Consider the following 5,190-nt stretch of genomic DNA (forward strand, 5'->3'; position numbering starts at 1 on the left):
TCAATGCATGCCTACGCATCTACATGTAATTAAACCAGCGAGTGTGGGACACTAGGATACCCTAGGTGAACGAAATGAACAACACGGCGTTGTATTCCTTCATCGTCTGGAGAGGGATGAAGGTGAACTTTCCATCGAAGCGAGGGACCACTATAGAAGATAAGTTGGAGGAGCATAGAAAAGTGTACAACTTACAGTTCAAGAAGTTTGCATCAGCTTATGAGGTCGGCCAGAAGGTTTTCAAACGGAATTTGCGTCAATCGTCAATCTGGGAGTTTTTTCAGCCAGCGTTATCCGTCCGGGAAAAAAGACTCCACGTCGTTCTTCTGGGTGATTCCTTAAAAAAAAAGAAAAGTTTTAGTTTCTGTCTTAAATTGCGCCTAAATCAGAAACAACTTACCGTACTAACACGTGTAGCATTATGGCACGTGTGAAGATGTAGTCCATAGGTCATCAATGTTGTCCAAAGGCTGTGATTCCTTCGTCAGAGAGGATAAATTTTACAGCATCTTATCATCATCGTCATCTCATCAGTCCGGTAGGGTCGTCATTGATGAAGATGGAATGCTGAAAAAGAGAAAGAGAAAGATATATAATTATTGTTACCGGTAACAGAATTTCAGTCCGGATTGAAAAGGTGCACAAACAAAAGCCAACGACAAGGAAAAGACTAGTGCCTCTAAGTAGGAGAGATGGCACCGTCAGCGTTGACGGCAAATAACTCACGAACACTAGCGGACCGTGAGTACTGTGCCACCTATGCATCCTTCCATCTTGATCTTGGAATGAATACGAATCCATCTTCACATTATAGCCACTAGGAATTCCAGCTTCACCGTTAATTATTGTGTAGATTCCAATCGGTACTCACCAGCAAGCACACTTCACAAGTACCACCTAACTTTGTCACACATTTAAGACCCCAACAATCCTGCACCACTGTCCGTTACAATTTTTTCAGTTGATGATGCATCGTTTAAAAAATTGACGTTTCAATGAAGAAAAAAACATGCACGCCTACGTTGATCAAAATTTCGATTTTCACGACTTTCACCCACTGCGCATCCCCTTCCATAGTCGCTACCATAGCAACACCATTAACACCGAATAGAGACTTTTTGGTGAATAAAAAATTCGTTTAGGGACCGTGCTTTCGAGCAAACCAATCGATGTGGCAGAATGCTATCATCGAAGATCTTTTTGTTTATGGAGTTCGAAGGACCACTACCGTGAGCTCGATCGTTGCATTTCAGAGTAGTAGTGATAGGCTTTAGATATAGTACCAATTTTTGTAGAAAAAAAAAAATCAGCTAGATTGATAGGAGCTAGGGCAGGAGCACATATGTGATTGGCAGGGAATGTGGTTGGAGTTAAAGGTACTGAAAAATCACCCCTAATGATGATTTTGATTGAAACTGAAAATCGGTTTCGATCGAAATTAGTAATAGAGGTGACTTTTCAGTACATTTAACGAGGGCTTATCACATATGTGCTCCTTTTAGCTTGTTAGTTAGCTACCTCAAAATTTACCATTCACTTATAGTAGCTAGCTAGTTAAAAGAGTGGTATCATATTTCCCGGATAAGATAAATCCAAGAAATTAGAACGTAACAACAATAAATTTCAGATGACGACCTTTCGTTTGAGCTTATTGCCAAAACGTCAACCCAATCACGTAAGTTTAACGATAAACCTGGTGCACAATGACAATGCATTAATCTGCGAGTAAATAACCTAGCTCTTACGTGAAGAAATGGAAGGTCGAAGGTCACACCTTTGAAACAAATAACTACACCAAGATTGGAGCTTTTCGTAGCTTTAGAGAGTGTCTAGGATAAGAGAGAAGCGGACTGGTTGATTTTACTCAACTGTCAAAGCCAGAACCAATCGAGCAACGCATGTCTTGATTGAAATGGCAGTGTTGCTAGAAACCACCTAGGCATAGGTTGCCAAGGTCGTTGGTTTTGAATATGTTTTTCTCTTATCCCAAAAACCCTCTTTACGTAGCACCTTTGGCTGTTGCGTTGCGCTATATAAGTAAAGAACGTCGTACCTTCGGTAGTCAAGATGCTGTTTAAACGAGTGGTGCGACAGTCAACATTGCTCAGGTGTTACTATTTCTTCGACTCCAACTTGGACACCTGATGCTCAAAAAATGCTTCCGATTCTGACTCCACATCCCTGGTTGTTGGTTATTTAAGTTGTATTTAATTAAAGGCGTCTGTACAATAGTGCATTTCTTAAAATTCCTACGTACAGTATTTGGAAAACAAATCAATAAATATTTCACCAAACATAATAGGTAACCATCATGGCTAACCCTCCTCAATTCAAATCAATTCCGTCCCGTTACATCATTTACCACCGGAATCACGCGAACGGTGCCAAGTTTGTCACGACTGGGATAAAGTCTGTAGTATCAAAATATGTCCAAACAGAATCATAGTGTCTATATGGATAATGCTTATTTATTCCCACGTATACCAGATGATTTAGGCTCTCCAAATCGTACTGCAGTTCAGATGATTTGTTTTACTAGATCAACAAAGACTGGGATAATATCTATAGTATCGAAATATCGATATGGAAAGCCTAGAACATTTGGCATACACGAAAATAGGTTGTCATGAGCCACATAGACACTTTGAATCTGTTTGGACATGTTTCGATACTACAGATATTGAATTAGTCTTGGGTGATCTAGTAGAAAAATAATCTGATCTCCATCTATGGGGCGACCCCGGCGTAGTGGTTAGCATCCATACCTCTCACGCCAAAGTCACGAGTTCAAATCTCACCTCCGGACAAGTCACGAATGACCCAAGAGCGTTGAAGTGACTATAATAATAATAAAAAAACTTATAACATCTTGTATACGTAGTAAGTCCAGTCCAAGCAAATCAACGCATACCTACGCATCTACATGTAATTAAACCAGCGAGTGTGGGACACTAGGATACCCTAGGTGAAGGAAATGAACAACACGGCGTTGTATTCTTTCATCGTCTGGAGAGGGATGAAGGTGAACTTTCCATCGAAGCGAGGGACCACTATAGAAGATAAGTTGGAGGAGCATAGAAAAGTGTACAACTTACAGTTCAAGAAGTTTGCATCAGCTTATGAGGTCGGCCAGAAGGTTTTCAAACGGAATTTGCGTCAATCGTCAATCTGGGAGTTTTTTCAGCCAGCGTTATCCGTCCGGGAAAAAAGACTCCACGTCGTTCTTCTGGGTGATTCCTTAAAAAAAGAAAAGTTTTAGTTTCTGTCTTAAATTGCGCCTAAATCAGAAACAACTTACCGTACTAACACGTGTAGCATTATGGCACGTGTGAAGATGTAGTCCATAGGTCATCAATGTTGTCCAAAGGCTGTGATTCCTTCGTCAGAGAGGATAAATTTTACAGCATCTTATCATCATCGTCATCTCATCAGTCCGGTAGGGTCGTCGTTGATGAAGATGGAATGCTGAAAAAGAGAAAGAGAAAGATATATAATTATTGTTACCGGTAACAGAATTTCAGTCCGGATTGAAAAGGTGCACAAACAAAAGCCAACGACAAGGAAAAGACTAGTGTCTCTAAGTAGGAGAGATGGCACCGTCAGCGTTGACGGCAAATAACTCACGAACACTAGCGGACCGTGAGTACTGTGCCACCTATGCATCCTTCCATCTTGATCTTGGAATGAATACGAATCCATCTTCACATTATAGCCACTAGGAATTCCAGCTTCACCGTTAATTATTGTGTAGATTCCAATCGGTACTCACCAGCAAGCACACTTCACAAGTACCACCTAACTTTGTCACACATTTAATACCCCAACAATCCTGCACCACTGTCCGTTACAATTTTTTCAGTTGATGATGCATCGTTTAAAAAATTGACGTTTCAATGAAGAAAAAAACATGCACGCCTACGTTGATCAAAATTTCGATTTTCACGACTTTCACCCACTGCGCATCCCACTTGTTCTGATGGATGTACTGTTTTAAGCGATTCCGCTTGACGTGGCACCGTAAGTTTTTTTCCGGATAAGTAATCTTTGAACGGTATTATGGATTCAGCAGCTTTTTGGACCTTAACTTTTCTCAATGATTTCCTCATCGAATAGTATCTTTTAACGCACTTATTAACTTTTTCAACTGGATCTTTCGAGTCAGCCATGATAAGTAATGTGAACGTGTGATAAACTATAAAATCAGGGATGCCAGATGATTTTTTTCAAAAATCAGTATCTGCTCGCCGAACTGATCGTTTTTATGTCACACACTTTACACATGTGCTTGATTAGTGTTAGTGAACACTCAAAAATATTACAAAACGAATATAGATTAAATTTTATGCATTTTGTGGTTTTTCAAAATGTATACATTGATTCGATTAAAATTTTCGTCAAAATTATACCACAGACAAACAGACATAACTCTTAGAAGAAAATTCTTCAAAAAATATCTTCAAGCGTATTTTGCCTGCGCACTAGCACCATCTATCATCCACATTCCCAAGCAATTTTTTGCAACTGGAGCATCCCTCGTGCATGTAATTTTATCACTAGTTACTTTTCCCTTGCGTTCTGTCAACACGTCAGCTGCGTTGAATAAAAACAAAACAGATGGAAGTCAGTGATGTCGGTTCTATGAATTTTTCAGAAGATCTATAGAATTGATTGAATTCTGCAGAAATCCGGATCCGACTCCAACTTGGACACCTGATGCTCAAAAAATGCTTCCGATTCTGACTCCACATCCCTGGTTGTTGGTTATTTAAGTTGTATTTAATTAAAGGCGTCTGTACAATAGTGCATTTCTTAAAATTCCTACGTACAGTATTTGGAAAACAAATCAATAAATATTTCACCAAACATAATAGGTAACCATCATGGCTAACCCTCCTCAATTCAAATCAATTCCGTCCCGTTACATCATTTACCACCGGAATCACGCGAACGGTGCCAAGTTTGTCACGACTGGGATAAAGTCTGTAGTATCAAAATATGTCCAAACAGAATCATAGTGTCTATATGGATAATGCTTATTTATTCCCACGTATACCAGATGATTTAGGCTCTCCAAATCGTACTGCAGTTCAGATGATTTGTTTTACTAGATCAACAAAGACTGGGATAATATCTATAGTATCGAAATATCGATATGGAAAGCCTAGAACATTTGGCATACACGAAAATAGG

General features: G+C 39.6%; 1 long non-coding RNA gene across 1 annotated transcript; it reads right to left on the minus strand.

Annotated features, from left to right (window-relative positions):
• Positions 1 to 201: 201 nt before the first annotated feature.
• On the minus strand, positions 202 to 3,441 carry LOC135713543 (uncharacterized). The gene is made up of 4 exons (XR_010518747.1): positions 3,299 to 3,441; positions 3,096 to 3,237; positions 401 to 567; positions 202 to 337 (listed from the first exon to the last, which is right to left on the minus strand). It is a non-coding gene; the product is annotated as an uncharacterized LOC135713543 (long non-coding RNA).
• Between the last annotated feature and the right edge of the window lie 1,749 nt (positions 3,442 to 5,190).

Source organism: Ochlerotatus camptorhynchus, unplaced genomic scaffold (genome assembly GCF_037179485.1).
Source record: "Ochlerotatus camptorhynchus isolate MF236.1 unplaced genomic scaffold, CSIRO-AGI_Acam_v1.1 ptg000567l, whole genome shotgun sequence".
Lineage (NCBI taxonomy): Eukaryota > Metazoa > Arthropoda > Insecta > Diptera > Culicidae > Ochlerotatus > Ochlerotatus camptorhynchus.